Source organism: Elaeis guineensis, chromosome 6 (assembly GCF_000442705.2).
Source record: "Elaeis guineensis isolate ETL-2024a chromosome 6, EG11, whole genome shotgun sequence".
NCBI lineage: Eukaryota > Viridiplantae > Streptophyta > Magnoliopsida > Arecales > Arecaceae > Elaeis > Elaeis guineensis.
Window position 1 is genome coordinate 34,932,563 of NC_025998.2, and position 16,883 is coordinate 34,949,445.

Below are 16,883 nucleotides of genomic sequence, written 5' to 3' on the forward strand. Positions count from 1 at the left end.
CGAGTTGACTCCGAAATATAAACATCATCACTTTTTTTCGTTGGTTGGCCTGCTAGATGGTACACGGGATCCAAATAGCCATACGTTGCTTAAACAACCGCAGTTACTTGTGTTTTATTAGCAGGAGTAGATCTTGAAGCACCAAAACCTTTACCAAAAAAAAGCACCAAAATCTGAAACTCTGCCGTGCAACTTTTCATCTAGTAATATCTTGCATGACTTGACATCTCCGTGAAGAAATTGATATTGCAGGAGGAGGAGCGGCAGCAGCATGCATAGTCAAAGCATATGATACCACGTGTTAGAGTTCTCTAAGCTTGCCTTCTACCAACTGGATGGCCCAGTGTACCGAGATGGTGAGAAAAATCCATAGTTTTGCCTTGTCGCCATTTCAGGCTGATAGTTATCTCTTGTATTATGGTGATCTTATTCTTATTCTTATCCAGTTGACGTACCATCACTAGAAAAATGAACCACTACAAGCTAACATATAGACTTTTCTAAATAGGTCCTGACTTCACTGAACTTAGTCCTTTGGACTGATCAACATATTCTAGCTTTATGATTTGTTAATTATTACATAGTTTTCTCAGAGTAAGAAAGTAAAATAATAATAAAATTAGCATCGCTTACCGAAGAAATGGCCAAATCATTGCAAAGACGAAAGATCTCGGATGAGGACAGGAAAAGGCTTGGATAGGTCTCTAAGCATTGCAATGCCTCCTTGTTATTCTCTGCCTTGATAACAAGCTAGCATGGACCAATAGGACGCAGCCTGACACTGACATCCGGGCATTGTTTAGATACTCCTCCAGGGTTGGTTTGTAGCTGCTGTAATGCCACTTCGCCTCTGTTAGGAAGGCGTTGAAAAGATCCTCCCACTGAAACAATTATTTCAGGTGTGACACATAATTAGTCATACAACATTAGCAAGTCTCTGATGGATATTGTTTGTTACTTCTAAGATATAATTCTCAATGAGGCATGGTAACAACAAATTATCTTATTCTTGGATTTTCTTTCTTTTTCAGATTGGGAAAAGCAAATGAAGGGAGCCAACAAAAAAAAATATATATTTCTGAGATTTTATGTTAGGGAATATACAAAGCAAAATAAGATGGAATAACTTGCTAGTTGCTGTCACTATACTTTTACCAAGAAGCTAAGGTAAAAAAAGGATAGGATAGTGAATTTACCGCTTTTCTGAGATAAGGAAGGGCATCCCAACCCTCTTCTCTACGTATATGATCCGCCACTTCATTTGTTGTGTTATATAAAGCTGAATACAAGATTTTCATATACTCCGGAAATCCTTCCATTGCATTGGAGTCCCACCTAAAAGTAGAATTAGAAAAGACATTATTATGAAGATTTTATATAGTTTTAAGGAATAAGTATTTTCTTTGAGAATGGTTACTCGTACCATTACCAACTAGCTGAGCTGCCAGTGATGTTGTTGATTATACTTAGTTATTTATATTTTTAGTTTGAACTAAATTTATAAAATAACTTGTTTTCTTTTTATCCAGAAGAGAAGGGGAAATAAGTAAAATAGGTCCCTTATTTCAAGAATAAAGTTGTTTCAGCTCTCATCTGCCATCATTATTGTAATGTTTCAGGATCTCATCCAAAAAAAAAAAGAAACTTGCTAAAATATGTGGAGTTCTTTGGCCTTGTGCAAATGCTCAAGATGGTCATCCCCATACACAGTCAATATGGGAGAAAACATATTTTTGCAAGGCCAAGGATCCAAAACCAATCAAATTTAATTACAAATACTATGATCAGCTTGGCGGTCAATCTCAAAAGAGTTGCACTACAGTAACCCCTTGTCCACATGAATTATAGATTAGGCCCACACCAACACCATTAATAAAGATCCAAGTTGCTAGTCATATGTTATTATTTAAATTTTTTAGCCTAATAGAAGTACACAAGATCTTCTCAGTGCATCACTGATGTGAGACTAAATGCACACCCATATGGGTTCTCTAAGTTTTTTAAGGTGTTGAGCTGTTTGAACAGTATGATTATTTTCCTTTATTTCTACTTTTTAAACCCATTTGGCCGGAATAAGGCTCATCCAAAATTTAATCCTGCTTGATTCCTGAATCAAATACAATCTGAAATTAAACAATAAAATGCAACTAACCTCTGGACGCACTGGTGAAAAGGTTAAGTTCATCCAGTGTTCCGTAAATATCATAGAAATCATCTATAATTGCTACCAAAGCAAATGCTTTAGTAAGTTCCTCTCGACAATATCCAAGGTGTGGCTTGAATACAATTCCAGTTGCAAAGAAGTACTCTACCAGTCGATCTCTAGCAAAGCTCAATCTATTTCCAAGGCCTACATCTTTCCACCACCTAAAAACCAAAAAATAGATATTGATTAGCATGATCACAGGGAATCAACTTTTCAAAAGGCTTGTTTCCTAAAAGGAAAATTACAAAAAACTTGGTATGTCTTTAATGTGAGTTGTGATCAGAAATCAAGATGCTAAGAAAACCTAGGAAATCAATAGGATGCCAGCATCAGCTATTTAGTAACGAAGAAGGGATCAATGTCCTATATAAGGTAAACATGGTGAAAAAAGAAAAAGAAAAAGAAAAAGTGTAGAAATAGGGATAACTGAAAAGAAATAAGACAATGACAATTAAGATAAAATAAAATTTACTTTTTTTTTTAAAAAAAAAAGAGGAGTGACAATGCAAAGAAATCGATTTGTCTATGAGAAAAAAGTAGAATTGCAGGCATTAAATGTGCGTTGAAAAATTATGATTATATGGACTAATCACATAAAATGGTATACTTCATATCGAATTTTCTACACCACCCGAGGTGCACAAAGAATTTCTAATGCAAACATTTATTAGTCTTTGAGGGCCATGTGGTTGAACAATAAGAAAAAAAATATGTACATGGCTTTAAGTTTAGCCATACTAGTTTTTTTTTTTTTTTGGTTAGAATAAGAAGCTAGAAGCTTTGTTGAGATAATAAGAAGTAATAGTTACAAACCCACACATCAGACATCCATTTTTAGGCATCTGCTTGAAAGTTATTCATGACACATGGTATGAAGCTCACACATCCGAGTTGATCAAATTACTTGGTTTCAATTTAGGCAACTTCCTCAACCACCATGTTGTGAAATAAAGTAATAACTTATACGAATAGTGTTATTTATTATTATGATGAAACAAAAAATAAACAATATATAATGGGAAAACAATATCACAATTTGTTTGGATCATTATTTATTAGATAGAAGAGTTAACTTTACTCGCTAGAGTATAAATTTGAAGTTGAAATTACTATTATATATAGATTAATGATAAATTATACAACAGCTTTTCTTACAATAAAATAATAGTCTACTGATGGTCGTTTAATTTGGATAACATTTCTCTCACTAAATTAATTTCAATAATGCGAGAGGACTCAAGACAATTACGGATTAACGGTCACCATTTTAAGATGCAGTTTTCCAAAGTTTTCCATGAGATTTGTCTTGGTGCTGGCATTGGTCCAGAAAAATTTCGGTGGTCCGCAGCTCGTAAGGTGTAGTCCTTTATGTTTGGGCACCTGTAGATCTTTTAAGGTTGTTGGTGAGATAAATACTACAAAAGTATTGGTCAATGAGAATTTTAGAATGTGTTTGGTTATACTTTTTGACTTTTGATTTTTAAAAAATATTTTTTATTTTTTTTGATTTTTTTTAATGAATAAAAATAAAAAAGTAAAAAGTATGTTTGGTAACTACGTTGCTATAAAGCAAAAAGCAATATTTGGGGATGGCAGGTGAAGAGCTTGACGAGAGAGAAGGATTCAAGAAGGAAGGGAGAAGGGAGTGAGGAGATTGTTGGTGCAGAATTTCACCGAAGTCGGAGAAGCTGGAATTGAGATGACCGCGGCCGCCGTCGGGACCTGCAAGGAAAGTCTAAACCAGAGTTTGGGATGCTCCGGCAAGATCCTCCGATGCTCAAGTCAGTACTCTGCTTCAACAGAAATGGAGTGCTCGAGTGGAAATTTTAGCAGAGTTTCGAGATAGAGTTTAGAGCTTAGAGAAGAACGTATCTGGAGATCCCTTTTTATAGACGGGGAGCATAACTGATTCACAGCGATGTTTGTAACTGCCTGGTAGTGAGCCGTTCAGGGCCACGCAGAGTTTGTTACGGAGAGTAGTGACGTCAGGGGCCGTTCAGAGCTACGTGGAGTTTGTTACGGAGAGTAATGGCGTCAGGGGCCGTTCAGAGCCACGTGAAGTTTGTTACGAAAAGTGGAGTGGTGTCCATTGTCGCGACTTGCCAGAGAGTGGTGGAGCCACGTGGAATCTGTTACAGAGAGTGGAGTAGGGTAGCAGCCATTGTCGCGACTTGCCAGAGAGTTCGGATCTGTCGGCTGAAGCTCGGTTGGGATGTCTGATGGAGCGAATAGCTCTCTATCTCGTTGATCTAGGAGAAGCTCGGATGTTTCGAGGTCATGACAGGTCTACTATTGTTGGGTGCCTAGAGCACTGATGCTGCAGGCGGGAACCATCTGCTGTAGAAGCTCGGACGGGGACTTTCTATTGGGGAAGTCTGGTTTCATGAAGAATCTGGCAGAGGGTCGGCTGGCGGTGGACTTCGGATGGCGTTGGGGAGGTTCGTCTTCTGGAGGAGTCTGGGGATCCTGTGGAAGTCTGGATGGCGTTGTTGAAGTCCGGCTGATGCTATTGAAGGTTGATGGCTGGGGAGGTTCGGCAGACATCGGAGGCGATCGATCGTTGTAGAAATCCAGCTACTGAGCCCATCTGTTGTAGAAGTTCGTCCGGAATCCATCCATTATGGAAGTTCAGATGGAGTCCGATTCTTGCAGAAGGCCGAAAGGAGGCCGCTTATTGCAGAAGCTCGATCAAAGATCGATTGTCATGGAAGTTTGGAGTAGTGACCCGACTGGTGGAGCCTGTCCCATTGTAGAAGCTCGTCTGGGATCCGACTTTGAAGAAGCTCAGCTGAAGTCTACCTGTAATAGAAGTTCGAAAGAAATTTGTTTACAGTAGAGGCTCGAATGAAATTCGCTTACAGTAGAGATCCGGAGTAGGCCACCTGCAGTAGGAGTTCAGAGTAGACTGCTTGCGGTAGAAGTTCAGAGTAGAGATCCGGTTGGTGGAGCCCTTCCATTATCGAAATTCGTCTAGGATCCATCCACTGTAGGAGTTCGACTGAAATCCGATTCTCGTAGGAGCTCGGATGGAACCCCAAAGGCGGTCGATCGTCGTAAAAACTTGGATGGAGTCTGGTTACTGTAGAAATCTTATTGTTGGAGAAGCTCGGATATTGACGAAGTTTGAAAGAAGTTCGGAGTAGAGTCGTCCGTGGTCGGAAGAAGTCTGAAAGGGATTCGGAGAATAGTTGATCACTGTAGAAAATCGGCTGATGGCGGAGTTTAGAGGGTGTTTGGAGCAGTCCGGTAAATGAATGGAGAAGCTCATTGTCGGAGAAGTCCGGATGGTATTATGGAAGCTCAAACGGTCGAGGGGGTTCAAAAGATGCCACACAAGGTCGGAAGCCGAAAAAGTCTTAGAAGGGTCGGCCTTTTACAAACTTCGGCTGGGGTATTTTATACCCAACACCAGTCCCCCTACTTTCGAGTTTGGGTTCCGAATGAAGGAAGTATAGAGAAATTCTCACAGCTGAAGTTGCCTCTCTTGATTTTCGCACTCGGTGGTTTTCAGATATTTTGGCGTTTGGCGCACTGGTGCCGGAGTCCTTTCAAATCAAGGTGATCCGAAAAGATTTTTTCGAAATTTTTGCTGGAGCATTGCTCTAGGTACAGTGCAATAATAATTTTATCAGCTGTCAGCCATTTTCAGCCGCCTGCCATAGTGAGTGGGACACGCGGCGAGTGTAGGTCGGCCAGAGGAGATCCACAATCATTACTGCGCTGGGCCCTGTTGCCTATTTAAATCCGCTCCCCCCTTCCAGGGATTTCACTTTTCTGAGAGTCCTGTTGGTGCCCTTCTTCTTCTTCCCCGAGAGCTCCATCCCTTTCGGCCTTAGGCGTTCTTCGAGTCGATCCCCCTCTCTGCCTCTCTGCACTTCTCGGACCAGTCTAGGTTAGTTTCAGAACTCTCCTCTTCATTTTTAATTTTGCTGTTCTTCTTTCATTTTTTTCTGTTACATTCCGCCTGTTCAGTTTTTCGCAAGCGCCCCATCTCTTATTTTTCTCGATTTTTTTGGGATTTTTAGGGTTTTTGCTCGATCCATAATGTCCTCCAGCACTTCTTCCTCTAGTAGTTCCAAGAGTTTGTCCGTCCCACTCCTGAAAACCTCAGTTCTGTAGATGAACCTCGTCCGGTCTTGGTACCAGACACCATCCCCTGCTCTCTGACTTCGGAGGAACTCTCATTGATTAGGATTCAGTACGGGGTTCCTCCGGAGTACGAGCTGGAGCTTCCCGGGCCAACTGGCCGGGCCAGTGCTCCTCCCCCTGGCTGCTTCTGTTTATACCAAGAGGCTTTCCACGCCGGACTTCGACTTTCGCTTCCACCTTTTGTCATCGCTCTCTTCCATTTTTTAAACATTTCTTTAGTTTCTGTAGTGCCGAACTCATTTAGATTTCTGATAGGGTTTCTTTCCTTTTGTCGCCTAGTCGAAGTCCAGCCAACCCTTTCTCTGTTCAGGAATTTCTATACCTTCAAGCATCACCCTTCGACAAAGGACTGGTGGTACTTCCCCTCCAGTTCGGTAGAAAGGGGTTGCTGAAAGGTGCCCCCTCTTCTATCCACAACTGGAAGGAGAGTTCTTCTATGTCCGATGCCCGACCTTGGAGCTGGGATTACCCCCTTGGGGCTCTCTGAGGGATTCCGTCCGTCAGGCTTCTAACCTGAAAAGAGACGACCTCGAAGCCTCCAATAAGCTCGAGGCCTATCAAGCCCCCCTCCTCTCTAAACTTCTGAAGGAACAACTCTTGTTTAACGTCGGTCTGAGTCCTCTTAACCCTGTCGGTACCATTATTTTTTTATTTTTTTAATTTTTTTTTTATTTTTGCTGCTTCTCCTTTCTCTTATTCTATCTCTGAGCCGTGTTGATCTTCTTTTATTGCAGACATGGATGCAGGCGTGGTTCGGAGGTTAGCCCAGGGTCTCAAGACCCACAAGAGAAAAAGGTGCCTCACTTCGGGGTCAGCGAAGAGAGCCAGGATAGAAGAGACGAGCTCGACCGTGCCTGCTCAGGTGGCGTTGCCATCGACGCCCCCTCCGACGTCGAACCTGAAGTCCCCCGAGCCTCTTCAAGGAGCCCCCCGATCGAGGATCCCACTCCAGAGGCTCGTCCCGAGGGGACACCCGGGGCCGAAAGGAGGAGGAGAAAGAAGACCCCGGCGGCTTCGAGGAAGATCTGGGGGAAAATCCCTTCAACAATAGGGATTTAATAAAGAGGCTGGTCGAAAGGTGCATTCTGCCTGAGGTCGTCCAGAGGATCGTCTTTGCTGATCTTGAGCTGTGGGTCTGGGACTCTCTAGGATCTTTTCTCGAAGTAGGTTAATTCACTTTTTTCTCTTTCTTGCTTCTTTACTTAATTTACTCCTTAGCCTTTATATTGACTCCCTGGCCTCTCTTGCAGATTGGACACCAGCTCATCGCCAACGTCAAGGTGATGAAGATCGCCAAGAGGGAGGCAGCCTGGGCGGAGGAAGGTTGCCTGGCTGAGGCTGCCCCCTCGAGGAGAAGATCGTCGAGGTCACAAGTCTCCAGGAGGCACTGTAGAAGGAGGGACAAACCTCGTCCGAACTGAGGGCCACCTTGGAGGAGGAGAGAAAGAAGGCAGAGGCCGAGGTCTCCAAACTGAAGGCACAGGTTTCTGAGCTGAAAGGCGGATCCCGTCCCTGGTCTCGGAGGCAGGGGCCCGAGCAGTGGAGGATTTCAAGGCCTCCTCCGAGATGGAGGATCTACAGGTCCAGTTCGGCCAGGACCTTTCATCAAGGGTTACGAGCTCTGCCAAGGGAAGGTGGTCGGAAAGTTTTTCGAGCTGGACCTCGGCTTCCTGGATGAGGCATCCGACGATGAAGCCGGACCTTTCGAAGTCACTACCGGTCCTCCCCCAGCCAGGACCTCTTCGACCGCTGCGGCTGCCACGACCGACCTTTCGAGGGCGCCGAGCCCCTCCACTTCTGTCCCAAGGTCCGAAACCTCTAATTTTGTATTTTTTCTTTATGGTGATTTTTTTTCATTCTCATGTACTTAAAAACTATCTAATCAATGAAATCGGATTCTTCTTTACAGAGAGCTCCTTTTTCTTCTTCTACATTCCTTTCCTTCTCTTCTATCTTCTTGTACTAATTTGAGCTGTGGCGCTCTTGTCTCCCAATGACAGTGCCCTGTCGAAGCTCTTCCCCTACCACAGGGGATCGCTCTAAAGTTGATGATCTGGGACCTCAAAAGGAAAATTCATCACTTGATGAAGAAATCAAAGAAGTTGGATGATGAACTTCACCGGCTGAGGAAGAGCCATTCGGAAGTCACTGTGGAGGCTATTCGCTTTCAGGATCTCCACAGAAAGGGTCTCATGGACTATACCAGAGGAAGACTGACTTTGTGATGGAGCTTGAGGAACTCCGAAAACATGCCAGCGACCGATCTTGGACTCAGGCATCCAAGATCAGCTCCCTCGAAGTTGAGCTGGCAGCTGCATGAGAAAAGATCGGCCAGTTGGAAGGGAGCTCATCCTGACTTGCAACTCAAGCCGAACGCGATCGAGACTGGTCGATCAAATTCTCCAACCTTCAAAAGCATCTACAGGATGCTGAGGCGAACTACAATGCCTACCGGGTCGGCTGGTGTGGGCAGGTAGAGGACTACCGAAGGAAGCTCAAGATGGCGACCGACGAAGTTGCCTGCCTTCAGAGGCAGTTGTCTGAGAGAGTCCAGCCTGCCTCTGCACAAGGCTCCGATGAGCTCCGCTCCTTGAGGGGGACCATGGAAGAGCTGTCTGTAGCCCTTGGGCGGGAGGAGGCCGAACTGCAGCGGCTGAAGATTCAGTTGGTCCATGAGCAGTAGGCGGTCAAAGATACCGAGGCAGAGTCTGAGGTCCTGAGGAAGAGGCTTCGGGAGTCGGAGGGTGAAAGTCGGCGGTTCCACCAGATGTACTGGGAGATGCTGCTAAGAAAGATGAAACTGGAAGAAGAAGTCAAAAACTTAAAGCAATTCCTAATAAGGACCGGAACCGAGAGCTCGAAGTCAGAAGAAGCCGAGCTTCCTTAGAGCTCCTTTTTTTTTATCTTTCATCCTTCCATGTATTCTTTTTTTTTTCTTGTCATTTTTTTTTGCCTTCAAGGCTTTATAATGTACACTTCACTAATGAAATGAAAAAGAAATTTTCATTACCTTGTCCATTCTTGTATTAAGTGATCGTTTACCGAACTTCTTTTGTCTTCCATCTTGTTTGGCATCGGCGTTGTTTGTAATTCCTCGTCTATTCTTGCATTGAGTCGTTGTTTATCGAACTTTTTTTATCTTTTGTCTTGTTCGATGTCGATGTTGTTTGAAGGTTCTTGATCACCGCCGTGTTGATTTGCCCCTTTTCGTTAATGACGTAGGTCATTTCGAGGCCATTTGAGTGACGCTTCCTCCCGGTGCTCGAGCTTGGGGATCCAACTTCTCATTACTTTGAGGGAGTCGATTTCTCCTCGACCTGTGTTGAGTTCTCTCTTAGCGACTGAGGGTTTTTGATAGGAGTATCCTTCCTCGTTGAGATGAGGTCCCTTGTGTCTTTGATGCAGTTTGTTTTTCACTTATCGCTGGTGTAGTTCGTCGCCTTCCCTTTTTATCTCATTTTTCTTTTTATTTGGATGAGGGTTTTCCTTTAGGTGAGGGTTTTCCCTCTGCTCTTAGCGAGGTTGTGGAGATGTAAAGGAGCTGCTGAGGAGGCTTTTCTCCTCATCCGTCTTGATCGATCAGATCTTTATTTGTGTTAGGGTGAGGTTCTCCTCCTATCCTCGATATAGTCAATTTCAGCTCATGCTAGGATGAGGTCCTCCTCCTGTTCCTAACAAGGCTGTGGGAGCACATAAGGGCCATTGCAAGGGCCTCTCCCTCCATCCAGTCTTTAAGTAACCGGGCTTTTGACTTTGCTCATGTTAGGACGAGGTTCTCCTCCTGTTCCTAACAAGACGATGGGGGCACATAAGGACCATTGCAAGGGCCTCTCCCTCCATCCGATCTTTAAGTAACCGGACCTTCGACTTTGCTCATGTTAGGATGAGGTTCTCCTCCTGTTCCTAACAAGGTTGTTGGGGCACATAAGGACCGTTGCAAGGGCCTCTCCCCTCATCCGATCTTTAAATAACCGGACCTTCGACTTTGCTCATGTTAGGATGAGGTTCTCCTCTTATTTCTAACAAGGCTGTGGGGCACATAAGGGTCGTTGCAAGGGCCTCTCCCCCCATTCGGTCTTTAAGTAACCGGACTTTCGACTTTGCTCATGTTAGGATGAGGTTTTTCTCCTGTTCCTAACATGCTTAATTTTGATTGTATGAGGGAGTTACTTCCTGTCATTATAAGCTCATGCTAAAAGAAAAAATATGCAAATATGAAACTTTAATTTTAAGGCAAAGTTATTGGTAATACATTCGCAGATTTTTCGAATTCTATGGTCGCGGAAGGTCTGCTCCTCCGAGCTCTTTTAGATAGTATGTTCTGGTCCGGACACCTCCTTGACTTCATACGGGCCTTCTCAGTTTGGGGTAAGTTTTCCTTGATTCTGAGGTTGTGAGACAGTGGCTCATCAAGTACCAGGTCCCCCACTCTAAAGGCTTTGCTTTTGACCTGGGAATTGTAGTAGCGGGCTACTTTCTGCTTGTAAGCCGCCATCCGAACTTGGGCTGTCTCTCATTTTTCTTCTAACAAGTCGAGGTTGGCCTTGAGATCCTGTGGGTTGTGCTGCTCGTCGAATGCCACGACTCGCACCGATGGAAGCTTGAGTTCAATCGGGATCATGGCTTTTGTCCTGAAGGCTAAGGCAAAGGGGGTCTCCCCTGTGGGCAATCTCTGAGTAGTTGGTATGCCCATAACACATGATAAAGCTCATTTGCCCAAGTTTTCTTGGCTTTTTCAAGTCTCGCCTTGATTCCTTGCAACAGAGTCCTGTTAGTCATCTCGACCTCGCCGTTTGCTTGCGGATGGGCTACCGAAGTGAAGTTATGGGAGATATTTAGGTCCTCACAAAATTCAACAAACCTTGCTCCAGCAAATTGCTGCCCATTATCAGTAATGAGGGTTCTGGGTAAGCCGAACCTACAAACAATTGACTTTCAGACGAAGTCCTGCACTTTAGCTTCTGTGATTTTTGCTAAAGGTTCAGCTTCGACCCACTTGGTGAAATAGTCTATTACCACCAGGAGGAACTTCTGCTGCCTGGATGCCATGGAAAAGATCCGAGGATATCCATCCTCCATTGCGCAATCGACCATGGGGCACTCAATGGTGTAAGTTCGAAGGCAGGTTGCCTTTGGATATTTGCATATCTCTGATATCGATCACACCTTTGACATATTCGATGGAGTCATGGTACATGGTAGGCCAGTAATAGCCTTGTCGGAGCAGTTTGTGGGATAAAGATCTAGCCCCCAGGTGACTTTCACAGACTCCCTCATGTACCTCCTCAAGGCGAAGTCAGCTTCAGAAGGCTGGAGACATTTCAAGAGGGGCAAAGAGTATGACCTCTTGTACAGCTTGCCTTCGTAAAGGATATATCGGGAGGCCTGGTTCCTAAGCTTCCGAGCTTCTTTTGCATCAGGAGGAAGAACCCCATCCTTGAGGTATGCAACCAGTGGGTCGATCCAGCTAGATTCATGGCTGATCTCCATCATAAGCTGTGATTCTTCCTACTTGGGCACTTCAGAACTTCGAAGAAGACTTCCTTAGGCAGTTCAGCCGGAGCCAGTGTAGCCAACTTGGAGAGAAGGTTGGCCCTGGTATTTTCTGCTCTTGGGATCTACCTGATGTCGAAGCTGCGAAGGTAGGGATGATCTCCTTTACCTTTTCGAGATACTTGGCCATACTATCCTCCTGAGCTTCATAATTTTCGTTGATCTGTCCTACTACTAATTGAGAGTCACTGTAGGCTTGAAGCCGATCTACTTCTAACTCTTTGACGATCCTCAGTCCTGCAATCAGAGCTTCATATTCTGCTCTGTTATTTATCACAGAAAATTTAAAGCGCAGCGCATACTCCATGATAATTCCATCTGGATTGACCAAGATCAGGCCCACGCCTGTGCCTGATATGTTGGAGGAACCATCCACGTAGAGGGCCCAAAAACCATCAGGGAGATCTGTTCTTTCTTCGGGGGAGTTCAGCTGGAGCCCTGGGTTGTCGCCTTCATCTCATCCAAGTTCGGCCACTTCTGGGATAGTGCATTCCACCATGAAGTCTACTAATATCTGGGCTTTTATCATCGATCGAGGTCGATAGTCGATGTCGAACTTCATAAGCTCGACTGCCCATTTCGCTATCCTTCCAAAGGCATCCGCTCGATGCAGAACTGCCTTGATCGGCTGGTCGGTGAGCAGTGTTATGGTGTGTCCTTGAAAGTAAGGTCGGAGCCTTCGAGCTGCAATCAACAAGGCGTAAGTTAGTTTCTCTAACTTAGTATACCTGATTTCGGCATCTCTCAATACTCGGCTTATGTAGTAGATCGACCGTTGAATTTTTGCTTCTTCCTTAATTAGAACTGCTGCGAGAGCCACAGGAGAGACCGCAGGTACAGGAACAACTCCTCTCCAGGTTCGGGCTTTGCCAATAGTGGAGATGAGCCGAGGTAGTTCTTCAGTTCTTCGAACGCTTGCTGACATCTAGTGATCCAACAGAAGTTCTTCGGCTGCTGAGAGTCTGAAAGAAAGGTAGGCATCACTCGACCGATCTTGAGACGAAGCGATTTAGAGCCGCTACTCTCCCAGTAAGGCGCTGAACTTCCTTTATTGACTTTGGAGCGATCATTTTCTGGATGGCACGAATTTTTCTGGATTTGCTTCGATCCGTGCTCCGATACCATAAAGCCTAGGAATTTTTCTGAGGTTACTCCAAAAGCGCACTTAGCTGGGTTCAGCTTCATCTTGTATTTTTGGAGGGCGCTGAAGGTCTCCTCAAGGTCGGCGACGTGGTTCATCGAGGATTTACTTTTTACAAGCATATCATCCACGTAGAATCCATGTTATGGCCGATCTGCTCTTTGAAGATCTTGTTTACCAGCCATTGATAGGTCGCCCCTGCATTTTTGAGGCCAAAAGGTATGACCCTGTAACAATAAAGACCATAGTTAGTAATAAAAGCATTTTTTCTTCTCTCTGGTGCCATCCTGATTTGATTGTAGCCGGAGAACACATCCATGAAAGTGAGAAACTCATGGCCCAAGGTTGCGTCCACTAATTGATCGATTCTGGGCAGAGGGTAACTGTCCTTCGGGCAGGCTTTATTCAGCTTTTTGAAGTCTATACACATCCTCCACTTACCGTTCGCCTTCTTAACCAGGACCACATTGGAGACCCAGCTCGGATAGTTGACCTCTCTGATGAACCCGGCTTTCAGGAGTTTATCAACTTCCTCAGCTATTGCCATTTGTCTTTTCGATGCATGACTTCAAATTTTTTCCTTCGTCGGTCGGAGTTTGGGATCAACAGCCAGATAGTGTTCCATAACTTAAGCATCGATCCCTGGCATGTCCGTCGGAGCCCAAGCAAAAATATCTGCATTCTTTTGTAGAAAATTGATAAGCTGTATCCGCACCTCTTTCCCTAAGTTGGAGCCGATCTTCACCATGTGCTCTTCATTCCCATCATTCAAAAGAATTGAGACAAGATCTTCTATTGGCTTACCCCATTCTTCAGTCAGGTCATCGCGGGTGTCCAATCCATCAACCAGACAAAGGTCAGGCTGACCATTTCTTTGTAGGGCTATGTTATAGCAATGTCTTGCCAGGACTTGATCTCCTCTAACTTTTTCGACCCCCTGGCTAGTAGAAAATTTCAATTTTAAATGATAGGTCGATATTACAGCTCGGAGGGCGTTGAGGTCAGGTCAGCCGAGTATTGCGTTGTAGGTAGACGGCGTCCTCACTACCAGAAAATCCACTTGTGCTCTAGATTATTTCGGATATCGATCTGGAACTACAGTCAAAGTTATTACTTCCTCCACTGGCACAGCATCGCCAGTAAATCCTACCAACAGAGAGCTAATCGGCCCTAACTGACCATCAGGGATGGACATTTTTGAGAATGCATCGTAAAATAAAATGTCGACTGAGCTTTTACTATCAACAAGAATGCGGCGTACATCATAATCAGTAATATTTAAAGAAACTACAACTGTATCATTATGGGGGAATTGAATCTCTCGGACGTCTTCTTCAGTAAAAGTTATAGATCCTTCAGTTCTCTGCCGCTTGAGCGGTTCGACCGATCCACTGGCCACTCCCCTCCGAGGCCCTCCAGAGATGGTGTTGATGATCTCGATTGGAAGCCGATCTTCAGACTGCTCCTCCCTCCTTGGTGGCTCTGATTGCGGCAGGGCCCTCGGCTGATCCTCCCTACCTTTAGGCCGGCGTCGGATGAATCTGTTGAGCCGACCCCGCCTGATGAGCTCCTCGATTTTATCTCAGAGCTGAATACACTCCTCCATGTCATGGTCGTGGTCACAATGATAGAGACAGAATTTGTTTGGGTTGCACTTTTCGGGGTGCGAGCGCATCCTTTTTGGCCTCGACAGCTGCTCCCTGACCTCCATCAGCACTTGGGCTTTTGGAGCATTGAGAGGGACGTAACTGTGGAATCTTTCTGAGGGAGAGCTCTGTCAACTCTGCGGTCTGGGCTCCTCTACTTACGAGCTCGGGAGGAGTCCGGACATGCCTGTGTCCGGGAGGAGTTTGAGAACGTGGTCGAGCTTCATTTGGCCCTTTTTCAACTGCGGGCTTACTGGAGCCACCCGCCTGCCGCTCCTTCATGGCCTCCTCGTCCTTCAGCTTGAAGGCTTCGTCTACTCGACATATCCTTTGGCCCAAAATAGCAAATCAGCGAAGTCCCTGGGATATTTCTTTTCCAGGGAAAATAGAAGATCATTCTTTTGAAGATCGCTCTTTAGGGCGGCCATTGCAACCGATTGGTCCAAGTTTCGGACCTCCAATACGGCGGCGTTAAATCGATTGACATAGGTTGGATGGATTCTTCCTCCTTTTGCTTGATGTTGATAAGGGACTCCGAACCGCTCTGAGGATGCCGGCTGCTAACAAAATGAGCCGCAAACTGGTGGCTCATTTGATCAAAGAGAAGATAGTACCTGGCTTCAGCATCGAGTATCAGTTTCTTGCTGCTCCCTTCAAGGTAGATGAGAAAGCTCGGCACAGGATGGCATCTGGTGCGTCATGGAGTAGCATCATTATCCGAAAGGCCTCTAGGTGGTCAACCGGATCTGAGGTCCCATCGTAGCTTTCGAATTGGGGGAGCTTGAAGTTTGGCGGGATCAGTTCCTGCATGATCATTTGAGAGAAAGGAGGGTTAGTACAGATGTCCTCACCATAAGCAGGGGGAGCGTGGCAGAGCTCTTCAATCTATCGGTTCATCTCCGGGAGCCTTTGATCCAGGAGGTTCTCTTGACTGTGAGTCTGAGGGTCTTCTGACAGAATGGAGGTAGGGATCCTCCGGAGGTGGAATCGTGATCAGACTGAGGGCTCTCCACCCTCTGCTTCCCCTTTCTGGGGAAGACAGGGCGACTGGCCCAAGTGGCCCGCCCTATTACCAGATTCTAAAATTCTGACGATGCTCTTTCCATCCGCACTGATGCCTCTAGCTATTGTTGCTATATGGCCTGCACTGCTTTAGTGAGGCTCTGACCTGCTGACCCAACAGGTCAAACTGCTCCATGCCGACTGTCGTTGTTGGAGGAGGAGGAGCCTAGAAAATCGGAGATGAGGTCGAAGCTTGCAGATCTCGTTGAGATCTGGCTGCGAAGGTCGTGGATCGTCTGGTGGATGCCTTTCGGGGAGGCATCAGGTGGAGATCTAGAAGGAGAAGGAGAAGAAGATGTCGGAGAAGATGATCGGAGACAGTCCCGTTGAGCACTCCTTTAAGAACAAGGGTACTGCGAAGATATAGTCCCTTCCTCTAACGTCAATTCTGTTGGTGCAGAATTTCATCGAAGCTGGAGAAGCTGGAGTTGAGATGACCGCGACCGCCGTCGGGACCTGCAAGGAAAGTCTAAATCGGAGTTGGGGGTGCTCCGGCAAGACCCTCCAACGCTCAAGTCAGTATTCTGCTTCAACAGAAATGGAGTGCTCGAGTGAGAATTTTAGCAGAGTTTCAAGATAGAGTTTAAAGCTTAGAGAAGAACGTATCTGAGGGTCTTTCTTATAGACGGAGAGCGTAACTGATTGATAGCGACGTCTGTAACTGCCTGGTAGTGGGCCGTTCAGGGCCACGCGGAGTTTGTTACGGAGAGTATTGGCGTCATGGGCCATTCAGAGCCACATGAAGTTTGTTATGAAGAGTAGTGGTGTCAGGGGCCATTCAGAGCCACGTGGAGTTTGTTACGAGAGTGGAGTGGTGTCCATTGTCGTGACTTGCCAGAGAGTGGTGGAGCCACATGGAATCTATTACAGAGAGTGGAGTAGGGTAGCAGCCATTGTCGCGACTTGCCAGAGAGTTCGAATCTGTCGCTGAAGCTCGACTGGGATGTCTGATGGAGCGGAATGGCTCTCTATCTCGTTGATCTAGGAGAAGCTCAGATTTTTTGAGGTCGTGATGGGTCTACTATTGTTGGGTGCCTAGAGCACTGATGCTGCAGGCAGGAACCATCTACTGTAGAAGCTCGAACGGAGACTTTTATTTGGGAAAGTTTGGTTTCATGAAGAATCT

General features: G+C 45.5%; 1 long non-coding RNA gene across 1 annotated transcript; it reads right to left on the reverse strand.

Annotated features, from left to right (window-relative positions):
- Positions 1-726: 726 nt before the first annotated feature.
- Positions 727-1,389, reverse strand: LOC140858565 (uncharacterized). The gene is made up of 2 exons (XR_012142127.1): positions 1,197-1,389; positions 727-881 (listed from the first exon to the last, which is right to left on the reverse strand). It is a non-coding gene; the product is annotated as an uncharacterized lncRNA (long non-coding RNA).
- Positions 1,390-16,883: the final 15,494 nt, after the last annotated feature.